This window comes from Sus scrofa, chromosome 13 (assembly GCF_000003025.6).
Source record: "Sus scrofa isolate TJ Tabasco breed Duroc chromosome 13, Sscrofa11.1, whole genome shotgun sequence".
NCBI classification, from domain to species: domain Eukaryota; kingdom Metazoa; phylum Chordata; class Mammalia; order Artiodactyla; family Suidae; genus Sus; species Sus scrofa.
This window is the reverse complement of record NC_010455.5, coordinates 117956257-117980420: the sequence shown is the minus strand read 5'-3', so window position 1 is coordinate 117980420 and position 24164 is coordinate 117956257. Positions and strand designations below refer to the sequence as shown.

The following is a 24164-nucleotide window of genomic DNA, read 5'->3' as shown; positions in this document are numbered from 1 at the left end:
TTTAGAGTACTTCCAGGTTTTCAGACTTCTAAATAATAGTGGGATAAACATCCTTGTACATGGACATCTTTGCACTTTTCTGATATCATTAGCATAAATAACTAGAAGCAAAACTGTTGATAGAATAAAATGTGCATTTAAAAAGTCGTCTCCATCAGTAAGCTGCCCTCCAAAAAGATTATGTCAATTTCCCTCTCATATATAGCATATGAATCATATTTATCTATATTCCAGCCAAAAGACTGTCACTCTTTTTAATATTTGCCAATCTGATAGGCAAAAATCGACATCTCATTTTTATTTCTTTTCTTTCATTACTAGTGAAGCTAAGGAAAACTGAGTTTGGGATACATGTAAAATTAACTGAATATCTCAGGACCCCTCTGGTTAGCATTTGAGTTAATTGGACTGTGCTGTATCCAAGGAATTTTTAATTTATTAGCTTGGAAATGACGCTTTTTGAACCTCTTTAGGAGAAAAACACATAGTGATTTTTTTTCTTAAGAGACAGATAAGAATAATTTAAACAAATCAGAGCATACGGCTTCAGGCATCTTGTCATTTTTTAAGATATTTATAATCTTGAAAAAAAGTATTTGAGGAAAAGTCATCCTTTCCAATGTGGTTCTATCATTATAAATAAATGCCAAACATGATTTCTAAAGCAGACTGAGAGAAGAATTTATAGTCAGGAAATTTGGGTTATGTTCTAGGTTTTGCCACCAACCAACTTGGTGACCTTATAAAACTGACTTCACCCCCATAGGCCTCAGTTCTCTCCTCCAAAAAAATGAAAAAGGTTCCTTGAGATCTTAACAGTCTAAGATGTGTTAATGATCTACATTGAAGAACAGTAGTTTTGCTACTTTAGTTGGCAGAGATACTGAACCCTAGCAGTAACACAACTCTAGCTCCCCATCTTGACATGATAATAGATGTTGAACTTAGATCTTGGTCAAAAACAAACAGTTCATTTTTCTTTTCATAATGTTTAATAATCCAGACAATCTGGGTAAATAGATCTTTCATTTTTGCATGTGACGGAGAGAGAGAATGTGTGTGAGTGTGTTTCCATTTATTCATTTCTCACTCATTGAGTATCCACCATCTTGCAGGCAAGTACTAGAAATATAAAAATGGACTAGACAAAAAATGGTCTTCTTCAAGGAGCTAAACATTTCATGGAGAAGCGGACAGATAAGCAAACAGGTATTATATGAAAGAAAGTTGAAGTTGTGCTTAAATAATATGATTTCTTTATCAAAATTCACATTTGTATGAAATGGTATTTCCCTCCTCCTCCATTTTGCTATACAGGTGAAAATGATGAAATGTTTGAGCAAGCATAAAATGTTTTTAGGGAAAAAAGTGGAAGTCGGGGCCTCTTAGTATTAAGGTATCCACTTTGAACAACAGATCCTAACATTTCTTCTTATTTTAATAGCTCAAATGTGAACAACCTAGAAAGTATTTACCATATTTCAAATCCAAAGATGGTTATTTGGTCCTAATACAGTAGAGAAGGACCAGGTGTAGTATAGGGCTTGCCCATCAAAGCAGAACAGGTCTAGGGAGTAGTGCCCATTCATAGGAGACTCATATAGGCAGGCAAAGCACCAAGTTCATGGGCATCACAAAGCTAGCTGCAGTTTACCCTAATGGCCAGCTTCCTGGGTTCCAATAGATAGGCAGAGGCTAACATTTCAGAACCCAGAGTAGATGATATCAGCATCCCAAGAGGGTGGCATTTAGTAACTGATAAGTCATTCCATGTATAAGAGGAATCCAGCTATAAGCCTGGGATTCAGTTGAACTTTAAGCTGCTGGGAATGAAATTAGAAACTGCCTAGAAAAAGAAGGTTGTAAAAGACTGTCGGTAACAGAAAATAAAGGTCAGAGGAGAAACTCCATTTTATGATGTAGTTCGGTGGTTCTCAACTTCAGCATGTATTCACATCACCTGGAGGGCTTGTTAAAACTCAGATTGCTGGGCCCTACCCCCTGAATGTCTGATTCATTTGATTCCAGCCAAGAATTTTCTTTGCAAACAAGTTCCCAGGTGGTGCTGATGCTTCTGGTCCAGGCCATGGGCCATGCTTTGAGAACCACTGACAGGACAAACAAAGGAGAATTCACTCAAGATTTAGCACCTCAGAGGTGGGAAAGGAAAGGGAGTGCTGTGGAGCCTGTGATTTAAACAAGATTTGAGTACTGATCTGGTGAGCAGCAAGAGTAACTGGGACGGCAAGATGAGGATTCATAGGGTGGGAGGGGACAGGATGCCTGAAGCTGAAGAAGTGCTTGGTTGGAGAACAGACACCATGGATGGAGTATGGGGGATACCCATGACCTCTGTTGTAGGGTGAGGCAGAAGCGGGTGATTAGACAGGACCTAGCCTCACTGTCCACAGGACTCATCACCGTCTCTCTGTTGCTCCCTGTGAACACATGTCCTTCTTCATGTCTACTTGAAGAGAATTTCTGTAAATTCTGCTCAAACTATTTCCTTTAACCCTTTGAAATTGCCAATATTCAATGGCTTTTGCTTACATATGAAAAATGGCAATTTCCTGAGGTTCAACCCCGCACAAGCTAGAATATGAACTGAAAGTAAATGCAAAATTCTTTATGCTTGACTTGGCTCTTTTTTTAAAAAATGATGAAGAAAACTCTTAGGTTTCCCATATTTAGATTTAAGCACTTTGAGGATTTTTCTGCTGCAAATTTTCCATCTTGGACACTGCTTTTTTTGCTGCCCCCTGATGTTAACCAGGGAAGCAACCTGATTTTAACTGTATTTGGGAGGTTAGAGCTGTTCAAACAAAAAAAAAAAAAAAAAAAAAAAAATCAGGCTTTCTAAACATTTCACTTAAGATTATCCCTTGTTTCAAATAATCCTTGCCACTGCTTTTCTCCACTATAAGACTATTAAGACTTGATGGGATGTCATTATCATATGAGCCCTGCTAGCATGATGTATTTCCCTTTGGGATATAACTTAAAGAGTCAGAAAAGAAGGATAGAATTACAGTTGGATTCTCAATAACTTGCACTAATGACAGAGACAACTGCTCCCAGATTTCGGTCATCAGGCTAAAGAGGATGTAGAGAAGGGTAATAGAATAAAGGGGCTTCGAGCCTGGATCTTGGTGATTTTGCTGAAGTGTGTTTGCATTTAATTATCTTCAACAAAAGCTAGGGTTTATGCTCTGGTAGTTTTGTTCTCCATGTGATAGAACCACATGAGGTAAGCCAACTCCAGTCCTTCGCCCTCAATTCTTCTCTGTAACATCAAAAGAGACTGCTGGGTTTTTATAAGAATCACTGAGCTTTAGATCTGACACAGAATGAACTGTGTGCTGCCAGTGGTAACTGATGGTTACTTGCGGGAAATGAAGGAAGTGCTTAACATTCAAGCCAGAATCAGTAGGAAGGTCGAGACTGCAACTTAGATACACAACTGTTTAAATGCCACCCCTTCCCCACTCCTCGCTTGTTCTTAATTGCTTTTAAAGGCCACTCTCCACCCTGTTTCTGAAGCTGGGGATGGGAAGTATGTCCCTGTGAGGCCGTAATCCGGCCTCGTTCCCCAGCTGCAGACAGTCCTTCTCTCTCCTGGAACAGCGAGCCTTGGACAAACTGGGGGTCCAAAAGGGAGTGCTCCCATTCGGGTCACAGGCTGAAAACCTTGAGAGTAGCTCTCCTGAATTATAGTTGCAATTTAATTCAGCAAGATTATTGAACCTCTCCCTGTAATTGAGTAGGCTCTGGAGATCCAGGAAAGTATAAATCCCATCCAAAGACACACAATCTACTGGTAGATTTCTATAAGTGCATGTAGTTTGGTTTTTCTCAGCTATTATTGAGGTAAAGGAAATTGTTGGCTGAAACTTTTTAACTATCATTAGAACTGTTATTTGGTATGCCAGCTACATGAGCATTTGCTGCACTTTATGCCCATTTCTGAAAAGATTAAAACCGAACTTGGCTCATAAGATCCAGACCACAGCTGCACTATCTTTACTAAAGGGCCGCTTTTGCTTTTTAATGTCCAATCTGTTGTGGATTTGTGCTTTTATAAATAAAGATTAATTGCACACATCAATGAAATGAAAACCAAAAGTCATGCAAAATGTTAAGTCCAACTTTTTTTGTTATTAAGTTAAACAAGCCTGAAATTACTTTGTAAAATTGCTACAAAATTTCTAAACACATACTTTCAATTTCTATACCCACCTCATTGCAGTATGGTAACAGACAGTTCAGAGGGCTGAGTAACATGGTGTAGCCCCTGCCTACCTCTCCTGGTCACTCTGTAGACAGTCACATTGGCCTGCTTCCCCTTCTGAGAACACCACCTTGCCTGGCAAAGATGTCCCCTTTGCCTTGAAGACACTTCAACCCCTCTGTGCTTAATTAACTAGAACCACCCATCAGATCTGAAGTCAAAGTCTCTGTCTACCCTGGCATCCTAGACTTGGTCAGGGCCCCTGCTCTGGCTCTCATTGTATCACACATCTCTCCTCATCACATTTACCACCATTTAGAAAAATGTGCCTCCCTCACTAAACTGAACTCCATGAATGAAGTGCTGTCATCCGTCTTATTCACCAAGGATCCCAAATGCCTAGTCACCAGGTGCCTGGAACATAGTAGATCTTCAATAAATACTCGTCCAAATAATAAATAACATGTAACTTGAGTTTCTATCACTCAAATCCCCATTTTAAAAATGAGAAAAATGAGCTACAGAGAGTTTAAGCAATGTGCCTGAAATTTCCAAAGACATATATATAGTTAAAACTATTTAAGATCTGTCAATTTCCATACCACTCCTTTTTTATGACACATTCTAAAATGGGACATTTCACAGACATTATGAATGCTGTTTTGGATGATAGCATTTCTATGAGATGAAGAAAGTCTAATATTCAGTACTATGGTATTTCTAGAACTAGCCAGAAATTTTGCACAAACAGAATTTTATTTTATAATCCATCTATTCATTACATGGATATTTATTGAACACCTACCATGTGCCAGGCACTCCTCTTAGTACTATAGATGTAGCAGGTGGGGATATTTTCCATAGTCCTAAAAGACTGAATCACTGACCTAAAATCACGAGTACTTAATAAGAACAGGATATGCATTTACTGCTTGGGTCTAAGAGGCAAAATCCACTTGCTCCCCATTTTTTTTCTAGGTGATAATAGGGATTAAATTTACTTTGGGAGAAAGTAAAACAGCTTGTCTCTTTTCTTACACTGAGTGCTTGTTTACTGTGGTAAGAGTATAAAATAGCCTATTTCAGCTTTTCACTTTGGTTTGAAAACATTAATTCACTCATTTATTCATTCACTTTTTTAATTCCAAAAACGTTGATCCCATCATGGCGGCTAGGTGTGATGGTAGATGCTAAAGGCAGTATGAAAGAAAGAAAGAAATATGGGCCTTGTCTTAAGAAGGTAACATCTAGTTAGAGAGTAACAGCATGCTCATAATTAACTACAATACACAGCACAAACGACCAATGCTTTAGGAGAGCTTCAGAGAAAGTGTTCTAAAGAGACAGGCATCAGCTGAGCTGCCAAGGCACCAAGGAAGACTTCATCACAGAGCCCCAGGCAGAGGTCGCTCTGATGTGGTCCAGGTCAGACCTCCCCCAGATAAAATTGAAGCCTGTGCAAATCTCCTAATCAGAAAGAGGCTTCTGTACCTCATGCTTCCAGTGTGGTAGCTGAAGGATATCTCTTGATTATATATCTTAGTTCAGGAGTTTTCCTATGTCTTTAAAAATACATCGATAGCTCTGATAATAGTTTTGATATTTACAGTCTACTTGAATAGGATGTCACTTGATTAGAAATAAATATAGCCCCACTTTGTCCTGCAAGTAAACAAGGTCAGTAACCCCATTAGTCCAGTCACATAGGTGAAAAACAGATAAAATATTGAAATGAACAGCCAACATTTTTTTTAAAACTTTTAGTGCTTACCTACTTTACAAGTATTCTTTTTCTTTTCTTTTCTTTTCTTTTTTTTTTTTTTTTTGCCACACCCATGACACATGGAGGTTCCCAGGCTAGTGGTCGAATTGGAGCTACAGCTGCCAGCCACAGCCACAGCAACAGCAGATCTGAACCATGTCTGAGACATATACCATAGCTCATGGCAATGCCAGATCCTTAACCCACTGGGAAAGGCCAGGGATGGAACCTGCACCTCATAGTTCCTAGTCAGATTCATTTCCATTGCACTGTGATGGGAACTCTTCATTGCTTCTTTTAATCCTTAGATCAAACTTACAAGTTAGACACTGTTTATTATTACCATGCCGATTGTACCAGTAGCAAAATGGAGGTTTAAAGAGGTTGTTATCTATAGTCCCACAGCTACTAAGTGGTAGAACTAGGAGTTGACTCCAGGTTTGATTCCAAACCCATGAACTTAACCACCATGCCATGGTTTTCAAACTTTAGTGCACACCAGAATCACCTGGAGGGCTTGTTAAAACACAGCTTAGTGGCTTCACCCCTAGAGTTTCTGATTAAGTAGATTGAGAATATGGTCCAAGAATTTGTTTCTAACAAGTTCCCAGGAGATGCTGCCACTGATGATGATGCAGGTGCTGCATTTGAGAACCACTGCAATCTGCTACTATCCTACCAATGATAGTTTTCCCGGTGCTCTATGGAAGAACCTTAAAGCAGTCTTGTTGAATAAATATATATGCCAATTTTCCCTTTATTGCAATAATCAAGAATTCACTTGAAGTCTCTGAACAAACTGATACACAGAAAATTTAAAGCAAATAACCAACATATTAAAATTCCTAATTAAATTTTCCTATGAAATGAATAGGGAATTCTTTATCATAAAGGGCAAAGTTGATCTTCTTATATGAAGAATGAGATTTTTAAATTAGTTGACTAGCATTCTGATCACCAACTTATAATTGTTTCAATGAATATGTTGTCCTTCAAATAGCAATATGATATGAGAAGTTTAAGAAAGCTCTCAAAGTCTAAAGGCAGCACTGGACAAGCAAGAGAAGGAGATATTTTCTTGGCACATCTAAATAAAGGGAAAAAAAAACATCGACATCCTGCTGTTTTCTCTTCCCATAGGACATTGTGCTTCTCCTTGGCAGCGTTTATCACACTGGAAGATATTTGTGTATTATCTCTCATTGCTTCTAAATTGTAAGGATCGCAATTGTTTGTCTTGTTTACCACTATCCCCCAGCCTGGTACAGTGCCTGGCAATATCTGATGACTGGCTGACTTATGGCTTTCTAATCCATAATCTCACAGGCAACAGATCATAGTCACAGCAGTTACACACCTGCCTAGCCAGCTCCAGAAGAACGTTGTACAGAATATACAGCAAATCCTTATATATTGCAAGAAGTAAAGGAGAGAACTGTGAACGCTCCATGAATCAGAAGCAAAATGTTTTTGTTGCCCATTCCTAAGCCTTTTCTTGAAGCACTTCTCTGAGATGCTTTCTTCCTGCTCAGTGATTTCTGAGCTAGAACATAAAGAAAACACACATTGCTTGAGGAAAGCTATAGTTTAATGAGGCAAACAATAAAAACATCCTATGAATCCAAATCCAGCTGTGTGGGTATTTCCTGCCAAAAGATGTAGGAGTTGGAGGAGTAGGGGATGTGTCTGAATGTGAATGGGTGTTAGAGGCCCAGATGGTTGCAAGCTAAATCAGGAAGAACCAGTGACTGTGCTCATTGTCATGCTCCAGATGACACAGTAGCTGTCCCTACAAGGGTAGGGACACCAAAGGAGAGGATGCTGACTGAGTCACTGCTCTCAGATTCTTGGATCACATGGATCTCTTCACTCCCATTGTACCTATGGTGATATGTCATGGATTTTGAAGTGCTGGAAGAATAATCATAAAGTTTGAGTACAGAGATATTAAAAACTTTATATGGACTCCAAGCAAATAACTGAGCAGAATACATTTGTAATTTAGCTCAAATATGAATTGCCATAATCAGAGAAATGAGTATTACCTGTGCAGACTTAGAACATAAGGAACAGTCTTAGTTTTGCTAGTTCCTTAATAAGTTCGTATCTGATTGAGATGATGATGTTTGTTGGAGTGTGCCCTAGTGTGATGCTACTGGCCAATGTGGAAAGACAGAAACAGCCTGATAAAATGCACTCATTATCATGCCGCTCTTAAAGTTATTTTTAGGACATTACTCACTGTAATATCTAGTCCCCTCTCCAAAGGTAAAATTCCCTGGGAAGGAAGAGATTTATTTTTAGAAGAGCTGTGCATGTCCAAAGCAATTGGCTTGTTTCCAACCTTTTTAAAAAAATTATTGAAGTATAGTTGATTTACAGTGTTATGATAATTTCCGCTGTACAACAAAGTGATTTTATATATATATATATATATATATATATATATACATATACATTCTTTTTTTCAGATTGTTTTCACATATAGATAATCACAGAATATTGGGTAGAGTTCCCTGTGCAATATACCAGGTCTCCATTGGCCAACCATTCCATATATCACAGTGTGCATATGCCAATCCCACGTCCTAACCCATTCCACCCCCTAACCTGTCTCCTTTGATAACCATAAGTTTTCAAAGTCTGTGAGTCTGTTTCTGCAAATAAGTTCATTTACATCCTTTTTTTTTCAGATTCCACATGTAAGTGATGTCACACAATGTCTGTCTGACTTATTTCACTTAGTATAATAATCTCTGGGTCCCATCCATGTTGCTGCAAATGGCATTATTTCATCCTTTTTATGGCTAATGTTCCATTGCATATATGTATCACATCTTCTTGTTTTGAATCTTAAAGAAGCTAGAAATTGTGAAACCAGTTAAGAGTCAGTGTTCCTAGTTAGTAATAAGTAACTTAGGAAAATGAAACACCTGGTATTCATCTTTGTACTAGACTTATTTTGACTCTATATTTATGTTACCTCGAGTCTTACCCATATGTAATGTGTTTTTCTTTCTCTATTTTATTAATTTTGAAAGCTAACATATACCCATTTGTGTAGCAAGGTGCAAATAAGTTCATTACAAAATACTTTCTGAGTATCTATTAAGTGCAAAGAACTCTGAGGTGACAGGAATTTTGTGGTGAAAAAAAAAAAACGCTGTGGTTCCTATCTATACTTGTGGAACTTAACTTTGTAAAGACATGAAAAGTTTATTAAGGCATGTCTAGAAAATAGATTCATATTCTCCCAATGATCTTGGGCAAATTATTTAACCCTTTTAAGTCTTTCTCATTTTTATTCAATTTAGCAGAATAATAACTTCATTTTGAAAGATTTTTGTAAGGATTAAATTAGATCAAACATGTAATGTATGCCTGTCACATAACAGGTTCTCCACTAATACCTTTCTCTTTTCCCACTTAAAACCATGATATGTTTTGCTTAAACGCTTCTGACTTAAATTTTGCTTCAGAACAATAGATGTTTCAGGTACTCTGTTGAAGCTAAAAGAAAGGATTTTTAAACACAAATTTCATTTTACTAAGGACCCAACCTAAATCAAAATGGGGTTGAGAAGGGTGCCTTTGAAGTGTCCCCATAATCATTCACAGAAATAGACCTATCCCCTAACAAGGAGTAGTTCTGGCTGGGAAAGATTTTCATGAGTCTAAAAATTATTTCTGTTTATTTATCTCATTCTTATCAGGTACCTAGAGGAGGCCACTTGCTGTAGTTGTGGGAAGATCTTCAGCTTCAGAGTTAAACAAACCCAAATTAAATCCCACCTCGCCACCTTAACCTTCGGCATTATCGAAGAAAGTATTAGGACCTACTTTTCTGGGATCTTTTAAGAATTCTTTCTGATCTCCAACATAAAGTGTAGTTACTTCCCTGACAATGCCTTTGCCTTTGTGCTGGTAACTGTGCTGTACACAAAAGATAATCCAGCATAGATAGTTGTGAAATCACAAAAGCAGAGTATGAGATGGTACTTGATCAAGTCCTGGTATCTGTGGAATGTACTTCCAAACCTACAGCTGGTCTTGAGCTGACCTGCAATATAGAGAAGTCAGTAGGACTTGAAGACTGAAAAAATTCTCAAATATTTTCATTTCATAGGACCCTTTTCTTCAGAACAGTCTATGGATGCCTCGTGAAGTACACACAAATATACACCCATTGTGCATAATGTTTATATCACTTAAAAATGGTATTCTCTTTTGTCTTGCCCAAGAGAATAAAGAGACGAGAGACAAAGGGGCAAGAAAGAAAAAAAGGAAACTAATGTCTAACATCTATCAAATACCCACACTTTTCACACACAGCTCTGTGAAGTGGATGTCATTATCCCCATTTTAAGAGATGAGAAGGGAGAAACTCAGCCAGATTAACCCAAAGTGACACCCTCATAAGTAGGAGTCCTGGGATTTAAACTTGGGCTTTAAACTTGGACTTTCTGCCTCATAATTCAGAGAGAGGTAGAAAGAGACTTTTATTAATGAATCACTTCAATGACACTAGAAGAGCTGCTGTACCAGGGTGTCTTTGGGGCTTTTCACATTAAGGTATCCAGCCTAGGATAGAAGAAAGGGCATGGGCTTGGGGGTCAAATGTGCTTGTGCCCAAATCCTGACCCTCACCTTCCCTATCAGCTGGGTGGCCTGTTTAACAATAGGAAGTTTTCCACATATGGCTACTGGAATCCATATACTTTTTTCCAAGGAGGAAATAAACCGCAGTGGAAATTCCAAAGTATCACTCAGTAGAACCAAGTGGTAGTAGAAGGGCATGGCTAAAAGTGAGGGCCCCAGAATCAGACAGACTTGACTTCTAATCACAGAGCTAATGGGAGACAGTGAAACAGTAGTTAAAAACATAGACCCCCTAAGTCAGACTCTGGGCTCCTGTCCCAGCTCAGACACTTACTAGCTCTTTTACTAGTAGACACTCTTCATCTCAGTTTCTTCACCTGTAAAATGGTTATAATAAAAGTATACACCTCTGGGAGTTTCCTGGTGGCCTAGTGGGTTAAGAATCTGGCTTTGTCACTGCTGTGGCTCTGGTTCAATCCTGGGCCCTGGAACTTCCACGTGCCACAATACCTGGTACATTTTAGATGCTTATAAGTGATTACTATTATTACTAGTATTACTTGGGACCTGTCTTTGGGCAAGTTATTCTTTCTGAGCTTTAAGTATCTCTTTTTCAAAATGAGGATATAATCATATTGACTTCAAAGCAGCATTTGTGAGAATTCACCTGGAAACTATAATGCACTTAATACCATTTTGGTAGTTATTTTAATTAGCTGGATGCTCTGATGTTCATCTCTTCTTTGAACCATGACACTCTTCAGATAAGTTTACAGTTCTGAGTAATTTCCCAAGAGTTGAAATTGTTGTGTTAATTGTTAAACATCAAGTCAAGAACTGTTTTATTCCTGGAGGCTTCAAAGTGAAGAGAACATCTAATGCACAGAGGCATCTTCTCCAGGAGTGACTCTGTAACAGTCTCCCTGTGCCTCCTTCATTCTCATATTGTGCAGGAAATTGTATTACTCAAAAAGCCAGAAAATGCTTTCTACCTTCCTCCAGGCAGAACATATCACAGAATAATCACTATATTTCCACATAAAATGTCACTGCACTTTTCAGATTTTTCCAATAATCTTTCAAGATTGGGTGACTTTTCTGCATATTTCTCAGCACTAAGTTAATTTGTGTTGGTTTCAATATTACTGTACTAGTCCTTTCTTAGAGCATCTTTAATTAAAGTTTTACTTCCTTTTCTTTTATTTTATATAACCTCCATGCCAGTTGGGTTTCCCTGAATCTTAGGATCAAGATAAGATTGACTTCAAGCATTCCTACGCCATGAAATTCAATACCTCTCCAACCCAGCACCACTTCACAAGAGTTCTGCAAATTTAGAGGCTCCTTAGTGATCTGGCTCTGAACTCATGCTTCTACTTTATCAGAGTTGTTTGTAGATTTTTTTAAATTCATTCAGTCTACTCTGTGTCAGGCACTGTTCTGGGCTCTTCTTATGTGGTACAGCACAAAACATCCAAGTCACTTCTCTGCTTCTCTCCATCTTCCCCACTTAGTCAATAGCAATGTGGAACATGGCTCTATTCCTCAGTTACAAGTAAAAAAGTTTCATTTTACAGAGATATTTGTGTTTCCAGCTGATATCACTGGAGGTTTGGGAATATAACTTGAAGGGGAGGGGGGCAGAGGAGAGGACTAAATTGCCACCAAATTTGTTTTAATTATGCAGAGTTTTTTTAGCCAGTATTATTTCTCTCCTTTCTCCCTATTTTATATTTCTACTATGTTTTAATACAAGTAAATGCAATTTCTACCACCTCCACAAAAGGCTTTTTAGGAAATAAGAACTCATGGATGAACCGTAAATTCATAGAGCCTTTCCCTTGGCTACTGAAATGAGATCACGGGGGTTTTAAAATATCACTGGTAAGATCTCCCTTAAATTCTTAGCCAGGTGCTGAAATTTCTAGTTTCTGCCTAGTGGTAGAGGGGTATGGGAAGGAGGTGTCATATTTCTGTAACCCAGGTTTAGGAAGAATCTCAAGAAGTCTTAGGTAGTAGGACTATATATCATCTATCCATCCATACATGCCTTCATTCATTCATTCATTCACTCACTCAGTGAGCCTTCATTTAGTACCCCTGTACTCACAAGATACTGTGCCTGTGGTAACACAAAACAGATGAGATTCAGTGTCCAGTGTCATGGACATCATAGTTTATACTTCAACAAAGAAAAGAAAATCATGACTGAGCAGGATCTGGAAGGATACAAGGAAATACCATATGATATCTCTTATATCTGAAATCTAATAGGCAGCACAAATGAACCTTTCCACAGAAAAGAAAATCATGGACTTGGAGAATAGACTTGTGGTTGCCAAGGGGGAGGGGGAGGGAGTGGGATGGATTTGAAATTTGGGGTTAATAGGTGCAAACTTTTGCCTTTGGAATGGATAAGCAATGAGATCCTGCTGTGTAGCACTGGGAACTATATCTAGTCACTTACGACGGAGCATGATAATGTGAGAAAAAAGAATGTATACATGTATGTGTAACTGGGTCACCTTGCTGTACAGTAGAAATTTGACAGAACACTGTAAACCAGCTATAATGGAAAAAATTAAAAAACATTATAAAAAAAAAGGAATACAAGGAATTCAACAGGTAGAGATGCGGGAATTCCAAGTGAAGAAAACAGTCTCTAGAGATGCAGAAACTTGCATGCATGCAGCCTTCACTGGCATGGTGAGTGGTGCAGAAGAGCTAGTGAAAGGGGAACTGCAGAAAGGAAGTGTGGAAGAGGATCCTGCAGACTTGAGCAGGAATACAGGCACAAAGAGCCCCTTCTCTCAAGAATGTTCCATGATTCCAGGCAACTCTTAGAGTTTGTTCTGTCCTCTCTCAAAATTTGGTGCCCTGTATAGGAAGACTGACATTCTAAGAGTCATGTTAGCACCTAAGGAGACATCAGTTTTCTGAAACCCAGGTCAATCAAAGGGAAGATCCACTCCATGTATTTTTGCCAGCTTTTGCACTTGCCTCTGCAGTCACAAATATCACATAGAGAGCAACTATATTTATGAAAGATCCCAGCATATAAAGTACTTAATTTCATTATTCATTTTGTAGAAGGGGGGAAAAGATTAAAATATTGCATGGTATGATATGATTTTTTAAAAAAACTATAAACCTTCACAGAATTTAGACTGAAAATAAATGAGTAAAATTCTACAGTACTAATTAAAAGAGACCTAAATAAACAATGAGTTCCATAATAGAGAAATTCAAGGTTAAATTATTTCAAAAACTATCACTTCCTTTGTTTACTGTGACATAGTTTGTTTTATTATTGTAACTTCAACCACTATGATATTAAAATATCCAAAGTCAAGAAACACATTTCTATTTCCAATTAAATCTTTTCTAAGAAAATAAGCATTTTTTAATGAGGGTAAAAATGCAAACAACTTCATTTTCACTTTTCAGAGAAAAGGTCAGCAGAACTCTAAGCCTACTAAAAGAATTTTTTTTAAGTTGCTGGAAAGGTCAGGCCGAAAAAATATATCTGGAATTTCTAAATTTTGATGACTTTAATATAGAAAGTTCCACAACAGAGGGTTCTATTTTTACTGAAATTTAAAATCTCTTAAAAGACATTTGTGATAAGTAACATTTATTATAGATGGAAATAAGACTAGAAAATAAATCTAACATTTTTATTTGGTTGAATAAATTAGCCAGGATACAGATATAGATACCAGATATAAACAAGTTTTATATATATATTTTGGTATGACAACATATATATGTGACATACATATACATGTCACATTTAAAAGGATCTGTGATCTGTGTTGGACTAAGGGAGAAATGGGAAGTAAGCCTTTAAAATAACTGATCTTCTATTGCTTTGATAGTGACATTTGAGGAAAGGCAATGTTTAAGTATAAGAAAATGAATCCTTTCTGTTTTTAGTCTAGTGAAATGTTACAAAGTTTCAATTAATCAGAACACTCAGAGCTGTTTGAGTGTTGTGCGTTGAAATTCTTCATTACATCAATGTTGACTAAAAGGGGAAAAAAACTATTTTAGTGACAGATCTTTCTAAAATATATTAATGCTTTTTTCTATATTACTGAGTGCATTAATACTATACCTAATTCTTTCTTCAAAGAATGTGAATATTATAGTCTTCAGGGCTATTGCTCAGTGCAGCTCTCCTTACTGAGTGGTACTCAGATGTTATTGTCAGAGATGCTGAATATACACTGACTGTGAGGCATAACTTGGAATCTTTATATCCTTCAAATGAGCTTTTTTGTTTGTAATTAATTTTTTCTTCTAAACATCAAATTTTCTAGAAAAAGTTAATTAAGGATACTGGTTAATTAGGTTTTTATTTTTGTTTTACTATTACTGAACAGATTATAAATGGCTAAAAGGAAATAGTGTGATACTGTTAATCTGTGGAGGAAGGAAGAGTAATGATGAATTTTCAGCAAATTTTGATAGACTGAAATCAATTTGAGCTTTCTTCAATTTAGTGTTTAGAGGAATAGCTTAAGTAGAGAATCTAAGACCTTTTATATTTTGTGGAACCTTTTAAAAGCTTAATAAACATATGCCAGCATATGTTGATATGGGAACAACTAGCATCTTAAAGAAATGAATATTTCTATATATATAATATATATCTAGAATTAGAATCAATTTCAATCTGTCTAATGAAATATCAGGATCATGAGTTGCTTTTATCTTTGAACCTAATAGACCATAATGCATTATTTAGTAGGTTGAAATTAGTTCAAGTCAAATCTCTTCTAAATGTTAATTTAATCTTGTTATATATATAACCATGATATATATATATATATATATGATTCAGGAGGAAGAAAATGTGGAGGATAGCAGAGAATCCATCTTTAGGAGATGGAAAAAAACTTCATAGGCAATTTAAGATTAGCATTATCAAATTACTCTTCTACATATTTTTAGTAGCCTGGTACACAGATTATAGACATATTTCAAGTATAGGAGATACAGGCAATATGCCTAAAGCAGGCTGTAGAAATGACCCAATGCATCTGTGAACTTGATGTTCCACCAAACTATTCCAGTCCTTCAGAAGCAGGAACAAGATATGAAGGTGATGCCTATTTATAATTCGTCAGACAAACCAGTGAACTCATTAGTAGAAATATATACTTTTGGAAATGCCAGAAATGTTTTAACAGTCTTAAGGTCCCCTTTGTTGAAAGTTGAAGGTTATCTTTTCTATTGTGATTATATAACTTTGGTTGAATAGATTTCCTAATATGGCTCTATATTTGTCAACCCTAGAGCACATAACACAGGCTGTGAATTCATCAGCAGTCTAATGGCACCTTGGGAGTTTTGCAACTGCTACCTTAATGTGCCAGATCCAGACTTGCCTTCTTTTTCTATTGTTAGGGGAAGTCCATTAACTTTTTCATTTCATTATAGCATACCCCTGTCAAGTTACTCTCAAAATAATAAATAGTTCTTTCAGATACTATAGACTCTCAAAAACATATGGAAAATAATTTACTCAGCTAATGGGATTTTGCTAATTTATAAAATTATTAGTGCATATTGAGGACTCACTTCTACATTTTATCTATTTGATCATCACAAAATGCCTGCAGTCAGGGAGGCATTTATTAATACCAGTCTCATGCTCCAACTTAGAGAAAACTAAGCCCTCTTTTCAAGAAGTTCCAAACTATAATTTGTGATCATGTGACTAAATGCTCAATTCAGTTCAAGAACACACAGCTCCTGTTGGCACTGGCTGACCACTCCAAGCATAATCTTCATTTGAATCTCTTTTAAGCAACGTTCCCTGACAAGTAGGTCATAGCCCCTGATGGGATATCACCGTAGAGGCCAATTTTGGCCACCAAGGTTCAGAATTTCTAGTTTTCAATATCTATGAAGTCCTTTAGATCAGATTAGAAATCACAAAAGGAGTGAATTGAGAAGGCTTAAAATAGACCTGTAACTCAATAGTCTTTGGATGTTCCTAAAAAGTTTACTAAGGTACAAACGTAAGGTTACTTTGTAATCATGGGTAGTTGTTTCATTACTGTATTAGTTTACCAGGGCTTCCATAACAATGTCCCACAGACTGGGTGGTTTAAACAGTATAAATTTATTTGCTCTTAGATCTGAAGACTAGAATTCTGAGACTGAGGTGTCAGAAGGAATGGCTTCTTCTGAAGCCTCCCTTCTTGGCTTATAGAGGACTGCCTTCTCCCCCTGTCTTCATATAGTCTTTCTTCTGTGTCCTAATTTCTGTGTCCCAATACCAGTCAGATTAGGGCCTACTGTAATACTTTGTTTTAACTTAATCCCAACTTTAATAAAGACCCTATATCCAAACACAGGTACATTCTAAGCTACTGGGAGATAAACCTTCAACATATGAATGGGAGGTGGTGTCTCAAGCCAGTCCATAATAGTTACTAATCTCAGCTCATTAGAAACTGATTTCTCATTAGCCCGAATGGCTAGAATTAGCATCCCAGTCTTGCTTCTGATGCCTGATTTCCATGCCTTATTAGTCCCTTTTGATTTAGGTCATCGCAATCCTGGCCTTTGCTTGTTGGCTACAGAGACAGACTTCCTCCTAATTTGCATATGGATAAGACCTCTTATCCATATTGTGAATGTTCTCTGCCTCTGTTGCTGTCATGGTAGTCTCTTTACACCTATTTTTCAGTTGTTTGCTCCTCTTACGTTTCCCATGGCTTCTAAATCCAAGCTTATTACAGTGTTCTACAGTAGCCCAAAACTGGAAACAACTCAAATGTCCATCTACAGTTCAGTGGATAAATTGTGGTATAGTCAGATGATGAAATACTATGCAGTGAAGCAAATATAGTAACTATTGCTACTTACTCCATGGATAAATCTAACAAACATAATATTGCATCTTTTGCTACCTACTTCATAAGGACACTTAGGCCACAGAGTCCATGAGCTCAGCAGCAACAATTCAGAGTCAATATTTATTGAGTACCTACAAGGCTCTAGGCATTACGGAAGTGCTTCATAGCTACTCTTATTTAATTCTCTCAAATTTATGAAGTAGATAGCGTTTCTATCCTATTTGTAGAAGGTGAAATGAAGCCTCAGAGAGAAAAATTTATAAAAGGCAGAGCTGGGATTGAAACTCCTATCTTCCGACTCCAGTCCTGGTATTTGGTGCCACCAAGCCACATGGCCATCTCTCCCTTCCACTAAGCATGGAAGCTGCACTGACTCCATTAGCTATTACTCACTGGCCGCACAGTAACTGGTGCTTACCACTTTAGGGTCTCTCCATACTTTCCCTAACTCCTCTCCATAGAGTAAGAAAGACTTGATCCTTTTAAGGAACCAGAAGGCATTAGGGAGGATCTGACTCACACATTGCCAATGACCTCACAGGATGATCAAGAGAAGCAGAGATGTCAGAGCCTGATCCAGAATTTTAGAATAGAAATGCCCAAAGCCTCGGCTTCTTTCTTAGAGCTGTTTCAGGGAAGTCGGGCAGATGGAGTACCTTAACTGAGAACTTCTTGGCTAGTAGCTTGTGAATTTAGCCTGATTTCTGTAATTTAGTTTTCCTAAGTTATATCAACAAAACCAGGGCATTTGGTGACTGGAGAACAAGCTGGTAAAAACACTTACACCTGCCAGAAAATGAGAAAAGCCACAAAGAAGGCTACCAAATAGACTCCAAGTCCACAACTCATTCATAAATTAGAATTTGCCTAAAAATGTTCATAATGGGTAATTCAGTTTCACTACTTACTAGTCTTCCTCTAGAAAGAAAATGAACAGAGTGTAACTCTACCTTCTGATATCTGTATAAATTTGCTATCTCATGTTCAAACATTTGGTAACAATATATTTACCATATACTCTTTACATCTTTTTTGGCCATCCCATGGCATATGGAGTTCCCCAGACAGTGACCAGATCTGAGCTATGGCTGTGGCAATGCCATAATCTTAACCCACTGTTCTGGGCAAGGAGTCAAACCGGTGTCTCAGCACTCCAGAGATGCCACAGATCCCATTGCACCACAGCGGGAACTCCTCCATTTAAGGATCAATTTCTTTGCTGTAAGATAATGATAGTAAACATTTAAAGGCCTCCAATTTGGTAGGGAGATGGCATTCTTTCTTGAAACTTATTTTTTTTTTTTTACTTGATACACAGATTTTACTTACCAGGGGCAAGGATTTGGGGGATGCATCTAATCACTGATTAAGAAAATTTTCCCAGGAGCTCCCGCCATGGCACAACAGGATCAGCAGCATCTTGGGAGCTCTGGGAGTTGGGTTTGATCCCTGGCCCAACACAGTGGGTTAAGGATCTGGCATTGACCAGCTGAGGCTTAGTTAACAGCTTGGCTTGGATCTGATCCCTGGCTTGGGAGCTCCCACATGCCAAGGGGCGGCCAAAAAAAAAAGGAAAAGTTTTCCAGATGATCAAATCAATTTAAGGAAACTGTTTCATGGTCTTGACCACATATTTACCTACAGGGATTCATATTTATTATGTTTTCTTTGGAAAACTTTTCAGTGAAGAATATGTGGGGAAGGGAGTTCCCACTGTGGCACAGAGGAAACGAATCCAGACTAGTATCCATAAGGATGTGGGTTCCAAACTCTGGCCTCACTCAGTGGGTCAGGGATTCTGCATTGTCGTGAGCCATAGGTTGTGGACACAGCTCAGATCCCTCATTGCTGTGGCTATGGTGTAGGCAGGCAGCTGCAGCTCTGATTCAACCCCTAGCCTAGGAAATTCCATATGCCATGGGTGCAACCCTAAAAAGCAAAAAAAAAAAAAAATGTAGGGAAGACAGGAATGATAAAGAAACCAAATTTTTGTACATGGTTCTTCTCCAGTTTTCTTATCCCCAGTCTTTCTCATTCTGCTATCTTGTATGCTCCACCAGCTTGGCTACCTGCCAACACTTAGAAACCCCAGACCTCAATACTTTTCCTAACTCCTCCCAGAAAGAGGCCATGTCTCACCTTCCTCTGTGCTCAAAACACCACTGATTCAGCAGTGCTTAAGCATCTATCCATACTGGTGATGAATGATTCTCTTAACATCTTAGAGTGTTGGACAGCCATCCATTTATGCAAGTAAAATACAAGCAGTCTGGAGTACTTGTATTTGGGAGGGTATTTTTTTGAAAAGAAAAAGAAATAACAAAATAATCTTTAGGACTTTGGGTTGTCAGTCATTTTCCTTTTACGTAAAATTAACTCCCCCAAAATGACCATTTTACAAATCATCTGAGATATTTAACAAGGAATTGAAAATAACAAGAGTAACCCTTTAATTACAATAACAGTTTTTTGGTTACATAAAACATAATCATCAAGTTCATATAATCATCAAAATCTCTCAAACATAAGTATATCTATATAAGTGTAAATAATAAATTTTGGGATTTATCAAACCAAAAAGGAAAACTTACCACCACATTCTGCAGTTACTTATTAATTACCAGATATGCATTATGTATATCATTCTCAACATAAAGCTGAACAAGGTCAAAAGAAAGCAATATTTTTTAAACCAGACCACCCTGCATAGCAAAAGTTGCTTGCAGATGCATAATAGTCAATATTAACGTGAAATAGCTTCCAAGTAATTTACAGTCACATAATCAGAGTAAGCATGCTAATAAAATTTCACTAATTCAGAATGGTTATAGATGAATGAGAACTGAATGTTGTGACTTTGAGCATTTGTCAGAAAAGCTTGCTAAGTAAACATAGTAAATAACCTGGGGACAAGGTGGGAGTGAGATGGAGAATGTTTAACCTTCTCTGGAGAACAAATGGTAAACTATGGACAAATGGATCTTGTTAATTAAAAAGAAGTCTTATCTGTTCTTCAGAGATAATTCTAAGTATCTTTACTTGATGATGCTTTATTAACTTTAATGAATTTTTATTTAGATACTTGAAATTATTTAATTTCTTTAAATGTCTAATTAAGACTTTTTATGGAATACCAAATCACCTTTTGTCAAAGTTGGGCATGTTATATGATTTCAGTATCTTAAATAATTTGAAAATGGTATTTCATACTTACTTGTACTTACTGAGTAAACTTGAGTGTCTATCACTATATCAAATAACGCAAAATGTTTCAAAAGAAACAAGCACAATCTTTGCTCACACAAGGCAGTTTCATTGACGAGACACAGTCATGGAACATCTTACAAAATAAAGGATTATAATAAGGTTCCTGGGAGGAGCTTAATCTGCATGCACAGCTCGGGAATTTTGGATACCTGTACCAGGCAGTTCTGTTCCTCAGGTGACCCACTGTGTAATTAGAAAAAATGACAAGGAGTGCTTGGAACTAACTGGTGACTCTGGTCATTGAGGGCTGATTTTTTTTTTTTTTTTTTGATAAAAGTAGAGATAGAGGTTGATTCAACTTCCTCAGAAGTGCTCCTGGATGGTCAGGAACACACCTTGAGGCAGGAGAGACTAAAGTGCTCAGGCCTACTTTCTGGAGGAGAAACCACAGAGTTACATCGGTTTTGCACACCAGTTTTCTGCTTCAGGACTGTATGTTCCAGGCTTTCAGAGTGTGTTTTAAGTGCTGTAAGATGAAAGCTACTGATTGGGCACCCATTAAGATTTGTGAGTGCTGTTAAGAGAGACTCCTTGAATGCTAACAAAAATAGTGAGAGCACAGCAGTGACAAGGAGGGCCTGTTAGAGCAGGAACAGCCATGATGCAAGTACTGAAGGGGTGGTGGAGGCAGCCCAAATGGACCATGTGGAGGTGACCGAGAGAGCAGCTCCAGGGACAGCACAGCAGCCCCAGGGACACCACACTGCCTGTTGAGAAGACACTAACCCGGGGTCAACTTATGTACCAGTCACCACACATACACATACCACATACAAAAAGTGCCGAATAGCATATAACAAAAACCGAGGGCATGGATGTTCTATAGTAAAATTTTATTAGAATCACTCCTCATTCATCTCAGAAGACTTCACAGGAAAGAGGATGGTTTAGAGAATCATCTGGAAACAAAACAACACTGAAGGGAAAAAAAGGACAATAAGAGAGAAAGATATGGAGAATCAACTAGATTCTCTCCTTTTAAATACCATGTGTCATTATTTTAAATAGAGAGGCATCAATTTCTTTACTCCAACTTGACTACCCTTATTAAGGAATCAGAAATCACATTATTTCCAGTAATAAACAGACCACTGAACCAATGGTGAATTTGTTATGATTTATGAATTTGACATATGAATCTAATTAGGACAGAATTCTGTCCATGCTTCCCAACTGTTTACATCTAGATCTGTGCCTCCTTTGGAATGTTTAGAAACAAGGGATGATTGGAGTTCCCATTGGCTCAGCGGAAACGAATCTGACTAGCATCCATGAGGATGCAGGTTCAATCCCTGGCCTTGCTCAGTGAGTTAAGGATCTGGCATTGCCATGAGCTGTGGTGTAGGTCACAGATGCCTCTTGGATCCTGCGTTGCTGTGGCTGTGGTGTAGGCCAGCCACTACAGCTCCAATTCGACCCCTAGCCTAGGAACCTCCATATGCTGTGGGTACAGTCCTAAAAAGACAAAAAAAGAAACAAGGAATGATCAGTATGCTCAGATTTAGTTCTATTTGTACCACCTTTAAAATATACAAAACATTCTGTTGGGGGAAAATGAGTTAAATGTTACTGTGATAGAACCAGCATGGTTTGAACACTGCTATGTGTTGGGACAAATCTATAGCACACTTAACTAGGATATGCAGAGATGGCCAGCATTCAGGGAACATTGCTCTGACATTTTCCAGTATTTGAAGAAAAGCTTGAAGAGAGCATGACACTTACCATGACATTTACCTTCCCTAGTGCAGGATTATCTTGGCTCTGCACATGAGAGACAAGAATAGCCATCAGAAATTAGCCCTTTTGTGGCCAGTTTTCAGCAGATACGTATAAGACCAGGGTCCAGAATTTATGAGATATGTAATTTTTTAGCATATACAATACTGAATACCATTTCATTTCAAACAATGTTGCTAAAATGGTCTAAATGGCAGATATTTGCTTACATGTATTTATACATAAAGAAATATATGTAGTACATTCATAGTTGTAAACTTGATTGTAGTTTGTCTATCCTTAAAATATTCATCCTAAAAAAACTGTTTAATATCTAATATCGGAAATATAAATTTTGGGTGGAAAAAGAGTGAAAATGTTAAGGCTGCTGTTTTTATTTTCTTGTTTCTGCTTTTTCTCAGTTTTTGGCAACAGCATATATTAAATTTATAATCAGAACAAAAGGAAGACTATTTTTTAAATTCATATAGCAGCTAATTTAGGATTAGCAGAGATACCTAGTATTGTATCTTTTACTTTTCCCCTAATTTAATGTATATACATTTCTTTTGTTTAATATCTCTGATAAAGAAACTGTGTTATTGTTGATAGATTAAAAATAATAAAAATTTTAAGTTACAAACTCCATAGTAGCAGTAATAGAATCTGTCACTAGATAATTGCTTATGAACAGACTGTATAACCATGAAATTAATTAATTTCATGTACCCAAAATGGATCTCAGGAAAATCCTAGTAAAGATGGGATTTAATAGCATGGAATTAGCATTTAGTAAGAATTAGAGAGATGCTAAAGCTTATAGGCCTGTAATATCTACAGAATAGGAAAAAAAAAGTTTGTACATGAAATGCTTTGGCTCATTTTCCATGGAGATAAAAGAAACAAAACATTTTGTTAGAAATGTGCTCATGGGTGAAGTTTTGGGTGTCAGACTCTTATTGACTACTGCAGACTGAAGAAAACGTTTCTCCAAAATGTCTGCTGAGATCCACATTTTGCAGTTATACGGAGAAGTGGTTGCTGCCCCAAATTGAATGGGACCACTGAAACACCCTGCATTTAGGGCAGTATGTGAGGATGTCTGGGAGAGCCCCTGGCCTCACAGAGACCAATGGAGAAAGAACAGTGTGGTGGAGAAGGATGCACACAGACCGAGAGGTGGGTCTGGGTTCCTGTCCTGGCTTAACTTTGAAGCCTTGACCAAATCATCTCTGAGTTTCAAAGCCCAGAAGTGTCTAGCAAAGATGATAATACAGGCAGAGCTCTCATGAGATCAAATTAGTAAAAAACTGTAAAACACCTCGCAGAATTCTCATCCCACAGTAGCTTCTCCAAATAGTTTAGATCCTTTCCCTGTGGGACAGACTTGCAATCAATACCTTCACAACTGAAGATTATCTGATAGCTTCATAGCCTGATAACCAGCCGGAAAGGTTCTGTGACTTCCAATACTTTCTACTCTATTCCTTATATTCTGTTAAAAAAAAAAAATTGTGTTTTCTTAATAAATATTAATGTCCCTTGCTATACTCCCTGTGTTTCATTCATTTATGCCTGGACGTATGATAGAAATTAATTAAAAAGACCATTCCCAAGAATAAGAGTTTGTTAGAAAAGCTATTGTTTTATATATTGCATTTGTGGAGAAAAAACAACAAAAGAAACTTTAAAAAATCAAAGAATTCTCTACAGCAAA

The 24164-nt window shown here is 37.4% G+C and overlaps 1 protein-coding gene across 22 annotated transcripts in view; it reads left to right on the top strand.

Annotated features, from left to right (window-relative positions):
• The window catches only part of PEX5L (peroxisomal biogenesis factor 5 like), a 256185-nt gene that overhangs the window by 107963 nt on the left and 124058 nt on the right, over window positions 1-24164 (top strand). The gene's annotated exons all lie outside the window — the stretch shown is intronic.